Source organism: Peromyscus maniculatus, chromosome X, assembly GCF_049852395.1.
Source record: "Peromyscus maniculatus bairdii isolate BWxNUB_F1_BW_parent chromosome X, HU_Pman_BW_mat_3.1, whole genome shotgun sequence".
NCBI classification, from domain to species: Eukaryota; Metazoa; Chordata; class Mammalia; order Rodentia; family Cricetidae; genus Peromyscus; species Peromyscus maniculatus.
In genome coordinates, this window is record NC_134875.1 from 53,185,014 (window position 1) to 53,203,833 (window position 18,820).

General features: G+C 37.2%; 1 protein-coding gene and 1 pseudogene across 3 annotated transcripts in view; one reads left to right on the forward strand and one right to left on the reverse strand.

The window, feature by feature from the left end:
- The window catches only part of Il1rapl2 (interleukin 1 receptor accessory protein like 2), a 1,196,146-nt gene that overhangs the window by 314,826 nt on the left and 862,500 nt on the right, over positions 1-18,820 (reverse strand). The gene's annotated exons all lie outside the window — the stretch shown is intronic.
- LOC143270924 (gamma-aminobutyric acid receptor-associated protein-like 2 pseudogene) lies at positions 6,138-17,117 on the forward strand (annotated as a pseudogene).

The following is an 18,820-nucleotide window of genomic DNA, read 5'->3' on the forward strand; positions in this document are numbered from 1 at the left end:
ATTGCAAGCAACCTGAATTAAATGATTGCTTTATAAGAGTTGCCATATTCATTGTGTCTCTTCATAGCAATAGAACACTGACTAAGACAGATTGTTTATTTAGCATCTTCTGTTATCATGTGTCATTCTAAGGCATTTTGTATTACATCTGGCAAATAATTTGCACCTAAAGTTCCATAGATTTGATTCCCAAAGCAGCAATCTGAATTGAGACCTTTTGGATATCACCATGGCCACAATATTCTCCCTAACACCTTCAACTTCCATTGTCAAGTCTACCTAAACTCCAACAAAAGCTTCTCTGATAACCCCAGAAGAAAGTTTTTCTTGTCTGAAATCCCAAAGTATTTACAAGTTCTCTGAACTATTCATCTGGTAAATAGCAATCACTGCCTTGAATATAAACTAATCCTCACTTTTCATGGATATGTGAAGTCATACCAGATTTCTAATCTCCTGCATGATAAAGATCATGTCTCTAATAAGTCAACATACAAAGTAATATTTGACCTTGTAGAACAAATAAACACAATCTCCAAATTAATTTTCACTAGAAAATAGGGCTTCCCATGGGCCTCTTTAATGGCAAGAAACACAATTTTGCTGATTATAGCAAAAGGAAAACTTATCATGGGGCTTCTCTCAAGGATGGCTGGGACATCTGGGGAACTAGGTCTAGGAATAGAAGAAACTAGGCCAGCTGTACAGACAAGAAAGTCTAAATTGGTTTTATGACTTTTCAAATGTGTTCTACTTTATTGTCTTTTACTTTTTTGTTCTGTCTCAGTTTTGCCAAAATTTAAAAACCCTAAGAAAAATAAGCTGAATGGACAAATTTTGAGACTTTATTATAATCAAGAATTCATGCATGAGGGAAAGAAGAATCCCTTAAAAGCAGGTTTGCTTAACTTCTACATTATTAAAACTTATTTATAAACCAGTGGTTCTCAACCTGTGGGTCATGACCCTTTGGGGAGTCAAAGGACCCTTTCACAGGGATTGCCTAAGACCATTGGAAAATACACTTGTGCTGTAGCAACAGAATTAATTTTATAGCTGGGGTCACTACATGAGGAACTGTGTCAAAGGGTCCCAGGATCAGGAAGGTTGAAAATCACTGTGCTAGACAATAATTCATCAAAATGACTATTCTGTTGTTGTTCCTGGATGCATAATACCCTCTGTACAATCACATGTCAGTAAAATCTATCATGATGATAGTCGCCAATGGCCAAAGGGGAATAAAATCATCTTTTGTAATAATCCCCAACCAAAAGGGAAATAGAGGCTGCTACTAAAAAGAAACGAACACTAGATAGCTAAGTCACAGTATGGGCATATTTCATTAATTTCTATACAACAAAATTCCTTGGAAGATATATTAATAAGATGTCTTAAAGATGTGCTTTTATCACATAGATTCACTACTCAAGGCAATGTGCATTTCACTAATCAAAACAGTGGTATTTGTCCAAATACATTCAAGGTTCCAAATATTAAAACCTTTGTCAATTGGCAGAAACTACTTGGGCCTTGGGTGTCTTCCGAATTACTTAATCTTGTAAAGTAACTCCAAAAGGGGGAGGAGATGAAATCATAGCAAATCTATGCATCAGCCCCAAAGTGGCATGGTATATGAGAATCACCATTTATCTGGTGTTGTGAGGGAATTAAGAAATTTAAAAGGAAAATTAGCTATAGCATCTTTATGTGAAGATGGAAAGGAAGCTCTTCCCAAGCAAATTAGATTTAGGAGAAGCCAGATAGCTTGTAAATAGCCTTCCTACAATCATGAACAGAGATTTACCAATCCAAGTCAGATCGTTGATTAGTGTGAAGATTTCAGACATTAAACAGAATTAATACAAAAGTTTATGAATTCTGAACATATCAAAAGTAGCATCACTCATTGAAATACTTTGTATTTCTTTTTGTAAATTAGGTAACAATCTTCTAAGGCCAGGAATATATCTTTATGAAAAACCAAATAATAGATTTCCTTATTCTGAATATGGTGTATACATTTTACTATTTAATCTAAATCCCCTTTTTATAGAATTACAAAGATGAGAACCCATGTAGTGGATAGGTGTTCCTTCTATGACCTTGAAGTGCCTGTCCCTGGAAGGATGCTCCTTCAAGAGGAAGCAGCATTGAAAAGCACCTGATTCAAGATGAGTGGAAATCATCCCAATAAACACATTTTGGATAAAAAAGAAAGAGGATAGAGGTGGCTCACGTGTGTCTCAGGTCTTAAGGGTAGCCCTGAGCCATGCCCCAGGGGCAGGTAGTTCAAGGTCATAGACAGAACAGCTATCCACTACAAACCCACCTAATTTAGGTGATAATCCAAGAAACATACACACACACACACACACACACACACACACACACACACACAATTGTGATAATTCACTATCAATCTTAATCTTCCAAATCTATAAACACAACCAGAATCTGTCACATATAGTGTCTCCTTTGTCTTATTCCTTGTTCTGTGTTCCCCACTTCAAAGATTTCACTCCAGTCTTAAGGTATCCAAACTTGCACATCTCTCATCAAAGACAATTTCAAAGGTGCCTTTTATTGTGGATTTCATCCACCTTTTAGTTCCCTTTATAGCCTTGTCTCTAAATGTGGAGTGTAAGGCTATATTCCTTTGTAGGCAGTTTACCAGAAATCACATACTGGGCCCCAGTGTCCTTCCCTAAATTCATTCACAGTACAAGGAAAATAAGATTCTCTTAAAAGCATAAATGTTGGGCATTAAACAGAGTGGATCTCAGTAGAAGTCTATGAAATCTGATAATATTATTTTCTTTGAGATTATAATGAGAAATTTTATGACTAATTCTCCTACTTTGTGACATTTTAGGAAAAACATACTGGGAATATTTTAAATAAATAAATATCTGTGAAAAGTCAAGCTTTGTTTTCAATTCAGCCTGCTATTACTTCTATCAACTATCCACTTTAGCAATTTTTTATAATTATTTTCAACTACCCCAATTATTGTGTATTCTGCCTTATTTATAGCAGGAGACAAAATGCTATGAACTGTTTATTAAATGCATTTACAAAGGGAATACGTTGTTGAGATATCTGTGTTATGATAAAAAAAATCTGTGCAGGACTTGGGGAAAAATCAGTTATTCTCATAATTGTTTGAAGAATTTGTCAAACCATTCAGTTACCTATTTCACACACTTCCCCATCTCCCATTAAAAAATTCTTTTTACTAAGTAACTTATTGATGATGGCAATGGCTCATGTCTTCTACATGTATGTTACATAAAACAAAATTGTTAAAAACCACTAATAGTGAAGCAGATGGAAATCATATTCAGAGGATTAAATTACTTCAAAAAACACATTCTTGTTACACACACACACACACACACACACACACACACACACACACACACACACACATCACCCCTGACACAATTTAAAGTCACTACAAGCATTTACCTTTTCTCCAGCATAGAACATAAAGTCGGTCATTCCCCTTTTAATAAACAAATGGTCCTTTAACAGGGAGATGATAAGTTCCTTGGGAAGTAAGATGCAATTCACTTAGCCATTGCCCCTGTACAGCTCAGAGCCTTCATGGCAACTGGCTCAGGGCCCCGTGTCCTTCCTTGCAACTCAGAGAATGTGCCCTGAGGGTAGTGAATGGTCAGGGCTGCTGTGAAGTTGCCCTGAGACGACCTTTTTTCTAGGTCCCAAATTTATTTCCACCAATATTTTACTTTGAGCAATGCATGAGCTTGGGGAAAGCTTTAGCACAAAAGTAGGGCAATTTCTTCTCTGTGCCATTTGACACAGGGTCTTTCTCTGGAGAGAAGATTGTTTATTCAGCACAAATCTGCTCAGACATAAAGCAACTTCTTCAAACTTGAAAAGAAAACAACCTTGGGGAGAACTGGAAATTTAAACAGAGGTTGGGATGGTAGCCCCCACCCTTTTCCTTCATAATATATTTTCCCCTGTTTTTGCCTTTTCTGTCTCAGGGAAGATACTTGCCTTCTTTTTCTCTAAAATAGTACTCCCAGGACTCATATTGCTGATTTCAAAGAAATTCCATGGTTGTTATTAAAGAAATTAACAAGATAATATATGTTCTGTTTCTACACAGAATCTGGGATATAGTTAGAATTAAAATAAATATGAAAGGTTCAGTATTTGAGTTGTGTCACTTTATATCTTGCATTTTTCTGCCCACTCCCCCACCCTTTGCCACCTGAGGTCCTATGAGTGGGAGAGCTGTCCCTGCCCCTCATCAGCTGCAGCACTAAGGAGAGTGGCCCTTGCATATCACCTGAGCAAAACAGTAGAGCTGTCCCTGATGGTGTAAGTATGGGAGAGTTGACCCTGAGGATGTGAGAATAGGAGAACTGCCCCCACCCCTTGCTCAGTGTTGCAAGGGGTGAACTAACCAGGGCAATGTAGTGAGAACAAGGGAAAGCTGGCAGGCTGACCAACCCTGCAACTGCAACTTCCCAGGCCCAAAACCAGGGTTATGAGTTAGCCCACCCCAACATCAACCTCATCTGTGATCTGCTGGAGCACATGAAGGGGCTCCTCCTGCAGACCCAAAGCTGCAGGATCTCTATGACACAAGGCAACAATAGAAAATCAAAGAGGAGTCCCAGTATCCATAGTGTAGTAGAAACCAGAGGCCTTAAATCAGACCAGTGACTTTGCAATGAACAGGTATATGGATAAAAGTGTTTACTGAGTGACTCACTGTGTCACACTACAGCTTCTATGATGAGATTGATTTTTATTATTTTCTCTTAAATTTTACTTTATTTTGGGGGTAGATTGCAAGGGCAGAGGGCAGATAAGAAGGGACAGGGAAATGAATGGGATGGAGATGCATGATATGAAAGACACAAAGAATAAATAAAAAGACAGTTTAAAAAAGATCATCATTTTCATGTGTGGTTGCTGATCAGTTAAGACCTAGAATTTCACCCAGATCAAAATGCATAGGGATATAAGACACTGAAAGATATGTAATTTTAGAGCTAGACAAACCTTTAAAATTTTGACAAATGAAGAAATGGAATGGCAGAAAAGAAACTGATATGTTCAGCATCATGTTGTATTTTAGTCCTAAAAGGATTAAAATTCAAGATCTAAATGTCTAATTTTTTACCACTTCACAATGGATAACATTCATTCGGCATCAATTTTAAAACAGAGTACTTTTAACATTTATTTTCTCTTTAAATCCTCGTAACAACATATAAAGCAAGTTCTATAATTACCAATATTTGATAATTAAAATGCTCACCAAGATCAAATTTTTTGCCCAAAGTTACACAGGCCAAGGGCACAAATCTATCTTACTCTTGAGATCAAGCTTGTAGCCATTATATTACACTGTCACCTCCATTCATTGTTCTTAGATTTAAGACTGCTTCTTTTGTTTTAAAATCTAAAATACAGCTTTTTAGAGACAGATGTGGTAGAATACACTTATAATTGCACCACAGTAGAGATAGAAGGATCTCTACTTTGAAGCTATCTGAGATATGTAGTGGGTTTTAAGCAAGCTGTGCCTCTACAGCAAGACCTTTTCTCAAAACAAACAAACAAACAAAAAAGAATACCATATGCTTCTATGCAAACATTACCATCTATGTGACTGAATTAATGAGATTTGGATAATGTCCTAGTTTTCTGCTAGAGTTCCCACTGGATTGAAATAGAGGTAGGACTAGGTTGTATAAACCACACTAAGGACAGAGCTTTATTCCTCTCCTTTTTTAGATTCCAGAGTATCCACATTTCTTCATGTTTGCCCCTCTTTCATCCTCAAGCTGAGAGGCCTTGTCACTTCATAGTGAATTTCTCTTCCTCCTCCCTTTTATGGATGAAGCTTGATGGGATTTAGAATTGTGATGGAAATGAATCTCTGGGCATATCTATGAGGGAATCTCTAGATTAGGCTAATTGAGGTAGGAAGTTTCATCCCGAATGTGGCTGATACCATTTGAAGAAGAGTCTAGGGCTAAATAAATAGGACAACTGGAACTGAGCACAAGATTTCATCTCTTCCCCTCTTCCTGAGTGCTGATGCAATGTGAGTAGCTGCATAGAGTTATTGCTGCCGTGACTTCCGCACCATGATGGACTGTAACTTCAAACTGTGAGCCAGAACAAACCCTTCCTTCCTGAAGTGGTTTTTCTCATGCATTTTGTCACAGCTATAAGTAACTACACTGGCTTCACCTTGATCTTCCAGGTTCATTTCTGTTTCTGAGCCAGGTAGCTAGGAACTATAATTCCATTTCAGCCTTATTTTTTTTCTTTTTCTATAGCAGATGAAAACATGGATGTCTTTGAGAAGGAATACTTTTTTGCCTAGCTCCATTGTTGTATGAATCCTCAATGGTCTTATAATAAAATCCTGGAGTCAGATATTGGGGTAAATGCTGAAAGATCAGAGAGACAAAGGAACAAGCCATAGTCACTTCTCACCTTTCCAACTCCATGAATCCTCTGACTGAATGACTCTAAGTCCTCAGGCAAAAGGGCCTCAGTTCCTGTCTCCTCACACCATACATTCCCTTCTCAGCCCAGCCATTTCACTTCCTATCGCAGCCTTCCTAGTGCTGGGATTAATTGTATGTGTGCTTCCCAAATGCTGGTAGCAAAGACATGAGATCTTAAGTACTTGGATTAAAGGTATGTGCCACCACTGCTTGGCAGTGTTTCTTGTAGACTGGATTAATCTTGTGTAGTTGAGGGTGGCCTTAAACTTACAGAGATCCAGATGGATTTCTGCCTCCCAAGTGCTAGGATTAAAGGTGTGTGCCACCACTGCCTGGCCTCTACATTTAATCTAGTGGCTGGCTCTGTACTCTGATCTTCAGGCAAATTTTATTTGTTAATGAATAAAACAAAATATCACCACACACCATGCCACATACACTAATTAAATTAAATATTAGTAGAATTTTGCTTTTTTTTTGTTTTTACAAAAGGTTATTATGTGACCCAGGCTAGCTTCAGACTCTCTATGAAGCCAAGGATGACCTTGGACATCTGGTTTTCCTGCCTCTACATTTGGAATGTTGACATAAGTATGTACTACCACAACTTGTTTACCAAGGGCTTCATTGCATACTAGACAAGATTCTACCAACTGAGTTACATCCTTAGGTTTAAATAGAATGTAAGGAAAAGAAACATAATATTGCATTTTGGATGAAATATAGTAAAATGTGCATGCATGCTTTATATAACTATCAAATGGACTTTTGTTTACTAGTTTAATTTCATTCAAATCAACTTGTTAATATGCTATTTGTATTTCAAATAAAAACCCATCAAGACAATTACTAAAACTTTTATTTTCAGTTTAATCTTATTTCTTTATGGCTTCCAAAACTCATTAGGCACTCACAGCCTGTCAACATAACGTTTTGTAATGCAAAAGGGTAAGAAAATGTAAAATATCACTTAAGCAAGTTTATCTGTTTAGATGTGTTAATAGTACCCTATGAGGATGACAGACAAGTGTTGGTGTTAAATAAGAGCTTCTTTAGAATCAAGTGGTTCATGACAAGAATGATTATGTGATTCCTAGAATATTCTTTTGGTGGACATTAAACAAAATGTCATATTTAGAATTCAGGAAGAAATTTTTCTAATTGTAGAACTATTCTAATATAAAAAGCTACTTAGTTCAGGATTTGAATTGGAAACAGAGCTGGTGTCAATCATAAGACATTATCCTTTTAGCCTTCTCCATGCTAGCTATTTCCGCATTTATTTTTGACAACTGTCAGTAAATAATTTGTTTGCATGAGAGAAAGCCAAATGCATAATCATCAAACCCTATAAATTGGTGCCAGGCATGGTGATGCAACTATCTTGGAAGGAGAGTAGATACTCTGCAAAGAGAGACATTTGTATCCCTCCCTTTGGCTATCAGACTACTGAGATAATTTACCCCAAATAATTAAAATATCTGTATCTCATGCTTTAGGAAGGGGAAGGCTGAAGTTGGTGCCAGGCAGAGGATGACCTTATCTCTCAGGAAAATATTTCTCTAAATTCTGAAACTTTCTCAAACCACCTTTCAGAAGAGCCTCGACAATTGTGGATCAATGATGGGCAGGACCAGATATTGACCAGACATTTTACATGTGTATACCTCTTAACCTGTACTGAAACCCAAACCTCTTGCCTGTGCCCCTGATGTCAGACATGGGAGTTACTGGATCCCTTTATTTTTTTCGTTTTCTCAATGTAATCACAGAGAATAAGTCTCCTGTGTTTTTCATTGTTACTTGTTCCTATAATGGGTGAATTGGGGCCTGGTAGTTGAGCTTATCTTGTTGAAGCTTCCAAAGCCATTTTTAACCCTAAAAACTCTGGAAACAGTGACAATTATGAAAATCCACTTGGTTGTCAGAAGCTAAAGGACCACAAGTTCAAGACCATTATGGGTCATATGGGGTGACCCTGTCACTAAAAGAAACAAAAGCTAACCAAATGTATAAATTGAAAGATTGTTGACATTTCACAGTAGAAGAAAGTAAGGTTTGGAGAGATTAATTTTTTTAACCTAAGGACTCACTTCTAGACTCTAGAAACACTATTAAGTTACACTTCTGTAACCACTATTTTGTGGAATCCTATTTTCACTTGAGTCTTATGGATATGAGGTGAGGACTAAAATTACTGTTGTCTTATCATAGAGGAAATTAAGTCACCTAGCTAGCAAAATGTGCAGAGATGTCATTGAGACTCATCTGTTTGAACTTAAAACTGGAATCTTTGCCCCTAATCTCCCTAGGATGAATATGTAATAGTGTTTTAATTGAACTCAATCACACTAAAATATCTAAAAATCATTTTCATCACTGAAGTCAAGACCCAGCTCTTAGAAATCTTGATTAAATTTTCCCACATGATGGAAGCTCTCTGGGAGGTTCCCAAGCTTGTTCCCTGTCTTTATAACACTGATGAGCACTAATTTAATTAATCAAATATAAGTTGATGATCTATGATGTTGAAATTGATTTTCAAACGAAGCCAATTATGACTGCTCACAGTTCCAAGGAGAAAATATAAGCTAAGTGATTTTAAGATGCGATTAGTGGATGAAGAAGAATCAAAGGAAAAAAAAAAAACTAAACTGAACTTACAAAGCACTTTCTCCTCTCCAGCCTGCTCACACTAAGTACAACTGGGAAACTATGGAGGTAAGAATTATCTTTAGAAGGTGAAACAGGGAAACTTAGGAAGCTTCTAATGAGGATGAAACTCTTGCAAAACAGACGTCTTACTTGTTTGAGTTTAACCTTATAAACTTGCCCACTAAATGGAATTTTGAAGGTGGCCCCAGATTTTCTGGCAAGTGTGAATCTCCTGAGCTGTCTTTAGTAATCCCCTAGTATAGCTTTGTTAAGAAATTGGGCTCAATGCTCAGAAAAAGTGGCTGCCTGTTTCTGTAAGCAGTGTTTGAAATCTTATAAGGCAGGTTAATGCTTTGACAGGTGACCCATTGCCACCAGCCTTCCTTATAAAGAATTAAATGAAGCAACTTCTAAGTGCAATCTTAATTTACCTAAGGTTCTGTACATCTCCCCCATATCATCTGACCTTTTCATCCTTTGCTCTAGAGGACTGACACTTCCTCTGTAGAATATTCCAGTATAGACAGAAACCCAGGTGTTCAAGGCTGCTCTGGCTTTCTGCCCAATTGACCTGGTGCCGCTGGATGTTTCCATAGCTAGCATAAGCTTTCCCTGAGAACGTCTACAGTCAAGAAGTGATCCGGTCATTTGTAAAAGAACAAAAGGCTTTTCAGGAAACTTTTCTGTGGGGGTGGTTGCTTGCTTTTACAAACCAGGGAAAATCCTGAAAGTGGTTGTTGTTGCACTTGGTGAATTAGTGTGTGCTGCTTTGCTTTTAGCCTGACAGGCTAGTTACACAACTGAGTGAAAACCAGGCCTTTAGAATCTTCATCTAAGGTCATCTAGTCCATCAGTGTTTTAGCATGAGCCTGACAGCTGGAGCTTACTAGCACAGACCCATTTACCCTTACACAGTCTGAAAGAAGAAAGAGGCACTGCTTGGCTCTTGAGAAGGGAATTTTAGTTCCCAGGACAGCAAAAATCTCCTCACCCTCGCCTGTTTTATGTCTTTCCAGACCTTGGAAATGTCTGTGATGTTCATCAGCGTCTGATCGCACCCTAATTCAGAGCAGATGGCAGCTTGTATGTTAGGGTTTTATAGGGAAAGTCTCTCCTAACTTTCAGAAACACCTGCCACCCACTATCTAGGTCACAAAACTTTATAGCATTGCTGTTGAAAGTATACTCTTTAGATGAAGAATACTTGAGTTGAAATTCTTGCTCTGCCACTTGTTTTTGACCTGGATCAGTCATTTTTAACATCTGATGGGATTGTATTCCCTTAATGCAAACCTGAGGATGATAAATGTACTCAATTTGGGGAATTGTTGTGAGGATAAAATAACATTGAACTTGTAAGATGCTAGGACAAGGGTTAATTCATAGTTTTGTTTTCAATAAATGGTAGCAAATTGTACTGAGTTGTCTTTCCTCCTAAGAATGGAACCCAATTAATTATTCTAGAGTGAACGAATGATGGGAAGTAATTATGAGAATAGGGATGTTGAAATGGAAGGAGTGGGATACTGATGGGAAGATGGCAGTGTGTAACAGAGTTAAAGAGGTCCAGGATCACCAAAACAATTCTCTTGTACTTGAAAAATTTGGTTCTTTGATACCATGAGATATTGCAATACTCTGACCCTAGAGGTCTAGCACTAAAATTCAACATCGATAGCTTCTGCCTTGGTAAGTGCATCAACTTTTTATCTATGAGCTTAAACACACCTACAATAATGCACAAGGAAATGGATAAGCTAGCAGAATCTATCCCTCCCCCAATCCCACCACCAGGTCTTGCAAAATCACAAGGAAATTAAGCAGGATGACTGGAGTTTTGGCAAGATGTCAGCAATTTGGCTGAAAAGCAAACAGGCAAATTATTGGCAGGATAACAGAAGCCATTTCATCAGCTGAAATACTGTCTTCCACAGACTGGATAATTTAAAAGTGCCTCACTTTCTACGTGCTGTCTCTGACCGTGGGACAAAATTGAAGAAATCTGGGTTGGAATCCTGAATCATCTAGTAATTTACAGCAAAATCTTGGTGCAATTCAGCTAACATTTCTATTGATTTGAGTCCTCATCTTAAAGATGAGAATGAAATTTTTCCTGTGTAGTTGTACAATTAATAGGAGAAGCAAACAAAATAAGAAATGATAAAAGTCATAGTCATAGTTAAATATATTAGTTTTTATAATATTTATAAAATATTATAAATATTATAAAATTTTTATATTTTATAATATAAAATTTATTTTTATATTATAAAAATAATTTTTATATTATTTTTAAATAATAATAATTATTTTAATTTTAAATAAAAAATATTTTTTTTATTTAAAAAAAATCCTGCCTGGTCCTGCAGCTGCTCAGACTCAAGTAAACACACAGAGGCTTATATAAATTACAAATTGCATGGCGAGTGGCTCAGGCTTCTTGCTAGCTTAAATTAACCCATTTCCATAATCTATATTTAGAAACTTCCAGACATTCTACAGGACACAGAAAAAAAATGACTGAGAGACTAGGCCTATGGGCTAAAGATGGATGCCCCAATGTTACAGAGGAACTTTGGGTAACTGTCCAGGCAGGCAGCTGTCTCTGTCATTCTAGATTTTTGGAAGGTACTTACAATGCTCTTCCAGTTAACTTAGGTAATATTGTATCCTTCTTAAGTCTTTGATGTTGTTGAAGAGTAGGTGGTTATAATTTTCCTTGGGTATGATAAAAGATAAATTAGATGTAAAACTTTAGATTCACAAATATAGGATCAATAGAATATTTTCTTTAATTTTGCCAAATACAAATAGACTAGATATTACAATTTATTTCTTGCTTGATAACTGTTCTATTATATGTAATTTTACTATGTTAAAGTTAAAACCTTCTTTTTTATTAGACAGAAAAGGGGAAGTGTTTTGGGGATGTCATTCTGTATGCTGTGAATATTTGTTGCTCTGATTGGTTGATAAATAAAACACTGATAGGCTAGTAGCCAGGCAAGAAATATAGGTGGGGCAAGCAGATGAGGAGAATTCTGGGAAGAGGAAGGCTGAGTCAGAAGATGCCAGCCTGCTGTCCAGGGACCAGCATGTAATGACACACAGGTAAAGCCAAAGAACATGTAGTGACATATAGATTAACAGAAATGGGCTGTGTTTAAGTGTAAGAGCTAGTCAATAATAGACCTGAGCTAATGGCCAAGCAGTTATAATTAATATAAGCTTCTGAGTGATTATTTTATAAGTGGCTGTAAGACTGCATGCTATGCAGGACCAGAAGAGCTTGGGAGTGGAGAAACTTCCAATTACAGAGTTTTAACTGTAATCTTTTCCTAATATCACAACTTTCAACAGTATATCCAAGAAACAAAACTGTCATACAACATTCTTAGAGGATTCTGAGAATATATACAGGACAGGAACATTTCAGTTGTCAGTTCAGTATATTTTTTAATTTCTCACTATACTACTCTATTTTATGTTTCTTATAAATTGACCTGATTGCAATGAAGGGTACATTTATTGAAGAAAGGTGAAGATTATCAAATATATTTCTAGAAAATAATGCATAACAGTTAACATACCATTATTATGAGCTGAGTACTAATCTAAAGGGCAAGAGTTTCCACCTAAAACCTGAGAAAAAAAAGATTCCAAAATGGAGCTAAAAACAGTTCCTAGTTGTTTCTCTCAAGTTAGTGTTTGTATCTTAATCTGCATGTTTGAGCTACTATGGTGGGTTCCTGGCGTGTGTGCTTGACCTGCAGTTTGGCAGGAACGAGGCCTCTGCAAGTGGCACATTAAGCTCTGTTGTGGATTTAGCCTTTGCTAGTACAAAAAAAAAGAGGTTTCTGGGCTACATGCTGCTTTGATAGAAGCATAGACCCACTATTTCTGAGAGTTGATGGCTCCCAGAGCTGTTGAAAACATACCACCGCCATGTTGGGAAGCTGAAGTGGGCGGAGCCAGCAGCCACAGTGCTGTTTCAGTCTTAGAATGCTGCAGCTTAAAGCAATAGGCTCAAGGTAATATAAAAAATAAGTCACATAAAGATGGCTACCACACAGAGAATCTAAATTATGTTCTCTTTGATATTCGTAACTGAAGAAAAACATTTGATTGCAAAAGCTGTTGAGTTATGCCAAAATGTATATTTTAAAGGTACCTTGACTTCAAAATTTGGATGTAAGGATATGATGCTTTGGAAAGGAGGTTCTGTTTTGTTTCCACAGAAAGCCAGAGGCTATGGATTTGTTCCAGATTAAGATACTTCAGGTTTGACCAGCCAAGAACCCCTGAAAGGTCTCCGATGACACCAAGGCCCAGATGATCCAACATCCAGAACCATTTCAAGGCAACTGGCTCAGATGATACACCCTCATGGACTACTCCATAATCCTAAAATTTTCTTTGTGTCCCCATAAGATACAGCGCCCCCCCCCTCCAGCAGGAAGTAGTAAGAGAGGCTACGCCCAAACTCCCAAATATACCAAGCTGGCTTTGGAGATGTTTAAAAGTTAAAACCTTCCTCTTTAAAAAAAAGAAAAAAAGAAAAAAAGGGGAAGTGCTGTGGGATGTTCTGTATGACAAATGTGTTGCTCTGATTGGTCAATAAATAAAACACTGATTGGCCATGGCTAGGCAGGAATTATAGGCGGGACTAACAGAGAGGAGAAAAGAAAGAACAGGAAGGCAGAAGGAGACCCTGCTAGCCGCCACCAGGACAAGAAATATGTGAAGACTCTGGTAAGCCACGAGCCATGTGGCAAGGTATAGATTTATGGAAATGGATTAATTTAAGCTATAAGAACAGTTAGCAAGAAGCCTGCCACGGCCATACAGTTTGTAAGCAATATAAGTCTCTGAGTTTATTTGGTCAGGTCTGAGTGGCTGTGGGACTGGCAGGTGTGGGACTGGCAGGTGACAGAGATTTGTCCTGACTGTGGGCAAGGTAGGAAAACTCTAGCTACAAAAGGGTTAATTATTAATCCATTTCATGCTTCTAAAAACTCTACTTATTATAACACACATACTATTATTATCTCTATCTTAGAGATTAAAAGTGAAGGCATCAAGAAATTGTATGATATGCCCAAGGTGACATAGCTATGAAGAAACAGGGCTAATGGAAGAATTTGGGCAGTCTGACTCCAGAGTTCTTGTTAAGTATAATCTAAAGAATATCTAAACTGATTTACAGCATGCCCCTGTTATTTAGTCATAGAAAATCTTATAAAGTCTCCAGTTCTTCTACCTAATACATGAGTTCCTTCTACAGAGGCCCAAACATTCTAACTTGGAAATTATATATAACAAGCTTATATATAGTTGTATTAAAATTCATTATTTTATTCTGCTAATTTTATCATTTTGGACACAATACCATTTAGTCTTATTTTTTTATTGTCAGAAATAATAAAGAATATATTATTACCAATGTCTAAAATATTTGCAGACATGTCATGGTCCCTTTCACTGCCTGTCTTCCTTAAAATTTTGCCACCCCCTTTCCATGCTGAGCATCCACTTTTCTTTCAATTGTCTATTGTCTTTTAGGTGACATATTTTACAAAACCTTTCTCCATCTTATACATCATTTTATGGACACAATTTAGTCTGTCATTAAGCCTCTTAAATATGTCACAATAAACAGAATACCAATTTAAGTTGTCATCTGAAGTGCAATTGAACCAATACTTCTATTGTTCTGGATCCTAAGTTTTTGTGATCTGGACTAAGAGGGAATTATATTTTTGGCAACCTAGTCACTCTGCTCATGCTCATTGCCAAATAAAATCCCAAGACTGTACTTTTGCAGTTGGATTTTTGGACCTGAATGAAAAGTTCTGCATTTTTTTATATTGAATGTGATCTGGTTAGTTTCAACCCATCATTCCAAACTACTGAGATCTTTTTGAATAAGAATGATGTATTCTAAAGAATTAACTGTCCCTCCCAACTTCCTAACATTTGACAATGTGGTAAGTATAATTTATATGTCATGTAAGTCACTGATAAAAAATGCAAAACAGGATAGAACTCTGAGACAGGATGCCTCAATGGTCAATATACTGTCTAAACAAATCTCTACGCTGTGCTGTAACCCTTTGACTTAACCAAACTGCATCAGCAAAAGAATTTGTGGGTATAAATGAAAAGTTAAAATGTGGGACTCATTGCTCAAAAACTATTAAGGATTTCAAGACCATAATGACTGATCATTAAATCAGGTGCTAGTTCTCTCAATATAGGACCCCATACATCTGTACAAGTCAAATGTCTGTGAACTCAACCCTGTTGCATACTTCCTGTGTAAAAAATGGCTATCTGTTCAAGAAAATCTGTTCTTTTTTTCTTTCTGAGCACATATCTAGCCTTCACATTTGCCAGCTTCCCTTGCAGTTAGGTGTGACTGAATGTCTGAGTTCTGGCTAAAGCAATGTACATGGGAAGAATAAATATTACTTCCAGAATTGAATCATAAAAAATCTCCCACATAATATTTTTTGTCAATTTTGGTTCCATAACCTTCATACAGATGATAACAATGACCTTGGAAGCTATTTGTTGAAAACAGTGAATCTTGAAGAGTGATACAGCTTAGTGCCATAAAGTATGAGTATTTGCTATAAAAGAAGCCAAAAAGAAATGTATACCACATGTATACCATTAGACTTCCTTGAATTTGCTTGGTAAAACTGCCAGTATCATTATATAATTTATTGTGTGATTACCAGAATTATCCTGAGGGTTAATGGAAATTCTTATTTCCTTATTCAACAAAATAAAATCCAGCGGGTCTGGAGTGAGAAGACACCTATACACTTAACAAGACCTAATTCAGCTAATTCTGATGACAAAAGCAATTTGAGGACTTGTCAAACTTGGATTTTCTTTTTCATTTTTCCTATCAAAATGTGTTTTGGCCTGTGTTCTACCCATGGGTTTTTAATATATTTTATTTTTTCAAAAATTACTGAGTTTTTTGTTTGACAATTGAATGCATGTATGATGTGAATTTTGATTATTATAAGCCCTCTCTAATGTCCCTCCTATTTCTATCACCTTCCCCTCTTCACTACGTGTCCCCATCCTACTTTAGTGCATTTTGTTGTTACTGTTACATTTTTTGGGGTGTGTGTGAATAGTTGATTTTAACTAGGATCACCTGTGTGACAATGGGTTTAGAACTTTCTACTTCAGCTTGGTGAAATTCTTGGTGGGTATACCACAGAAGATAATGGCAGCATGTCCGCTAACTTGCCTCAATATCTGATAGTTCAGCAGAAAGGAGTAGGGACCCATAACCTCCTCCCAGTCCACAATTGACTGTTGATAGGCCCTATGTCTTATGTTTTTAGTTAATCTCCTCCATAGAACAAAGACTTTGTTTTGGGGAGTAGTCCTCACTGCTGCCTCTGCCTCCGTTGTTGTTGTGGTCACTTCTGCAGAGTCCGTGGCTCAGAGAGCTGCCTCTATCGCTTCCCTTTGCCATGAAGTGGAGGACCACTTGCTGGAACACAGATGCGTGGAATCTGCAAAGATCAGAGCAAAGTACCCCTACCGGGTTCCGGTGATCATGGAAAAAGTCTCAGGCTCTCAGATTGTTGACATTGACAAAAGGAAGTACTTGGTTCCCTCTGATATCACTGTGGCCCAGTTCATGTGGATCATCAGGAAAAGGATCCAGCTTCCTTCTGAGAAGGCCATCTTCCTGTTTGTGGACAAGACAGTCCCACAGTCCAGCCTAACTATGGGGCAGTTTTACGAGAAAGAAAGAGATGAAGATGGATTCTTGTTTGTGGCCTACAGCGAAGAACACTTTTGGCTTCTGACGGCCAGTGCTTGCTAGGTGCACTGCTCCTGCTTGTGTATCTTGTAAATAACTGGCTGTTTTCAGTTCATCTACCAGAGCCTCTTCACATAGACCTACTAGTGCATTTGTAACTGGATTTATTTCTTGATATTTTGGAAGGTTTTGTTTCCTTGGATTAGTAAATTAGACAGAGTTTTTTTTTTTTAATTTTCAGTTTTCTTTTTGTGCACTGTCCTCTTGGCTATATGCTCCAGGGAACCCATCCTCTGGGAATCCTATTTAATGAAGATATTTCCATAATGAAGGGAGGTAGGTGTGATACTAAAGTGAAAAGGAGGGGGTGATGCATTGTTCTGGATTATGTTCCAAGTGTTAGATAGCTAAGTATTAAAAGCACCCAAATTAAATCCTTAGCAATCAGAACACACTTGCTTCACTAGATTTTGCCAACTGCAAATCATGTTGGACAGATAATCTGTTCTTCTTTCTGAGACTATTAAGGTAAATAATTAAAAATAAAGCTTACTCTTATAAAGGCAAAAAAGACTGTTTTTGAAGCACTCATCTTATAAATATGGAATGGAAGTTTATATGCAAATTATGGGGGAAGGAAAAGCAGAAATCAAGGTTTCTAATAACTTTCTCCAAGATGTTATACCAGACTCCTAATTCTCATTGATGGAGAGAATTAACATGGCTATGATTGAATACCTTATTGAGCAGGGTTTTGTCAGTTTTTAAAAAAACTAACATTTAATACTACATCTCAGAAAGTTATGTTGAACTGTGGTGCTTGTGTCAGATACTTACATTGTTGTTCACAAATATCTGAGAGAAATCATTGGAAGAAAGACAGACTTATTTTTGTTTGTGGTCTTAGAGGTTTCAGTTCACGGCCAGCTAGCACAACTGTTTCTAGGCTGATGGAGAGATAGAAGTACCATGGAGGAGAAAAGTCTACTAGAGGAAAGCTGCTAACTGTGTGGCTGTGAAGAAGCAAAGAGGACTAAAGGAAGGGGACTGGGATGAGGTATATCTTTCCAGCTCATACATACAATGATTCACTTCTTCCAATGAGGCCTTCTTTTCTACTACCTTTCCATAATACCTGTATATTATGAATCCATCAAGGGATTGACTCATTGATTAGATCAGAACCCTCAAGAGCTATTCAAAATCCCACCAGCTAGCAAGCAAGCCCTTATATTTAGTCTTGAAATGGTGTCTTGGATTCAACCTTAATGGTACATTTTCAGGGTCTATGATGTGTATTTACTTATGTTGATGATTACTTTCTGCCTTCAAGGAAAACCAGGATACCTGAGTTGCTTGTGAAAGAATTGAATGACAAGGTAAATATGATCTTAATCAGCTTCTGAATCTCTGGTTAATAAGAACTATAAAGTTTGCATCTTCAACTGGCTTACTGATATTGTAGCTCAATGACTAGTAAATATGTGTGCTATTAAGAAGCAACAAGATCACCAAAAGAACTCCATCTGAGTTAGTTTTATGAAATGTTGTAGGATGGGGCTCTTGTTTGCCTTTATTTTTCATATTAAAAAGTAAAGAATTAGTGATGGGTAAAGCAGGATCTGATCATTCATCTCAAAGGGACAGTTGGAGTCTTTGCATACAAATGAAAGTTATTATTCTTTTCAGCCTTAAATTGGAGCTCTAAACATTACATCTGCAGCGACTTAATATTCTGTGACCAATAAGAGCACGTAGGAGACGGTTCTGCCACCCTGAAACATAATGCCAGTGCCAAGAATTGTTAGCTTCAGAAGATAGAGGAGCAGTTTTAACTTGTGATTCCCAACCAACTTAAGTCAAT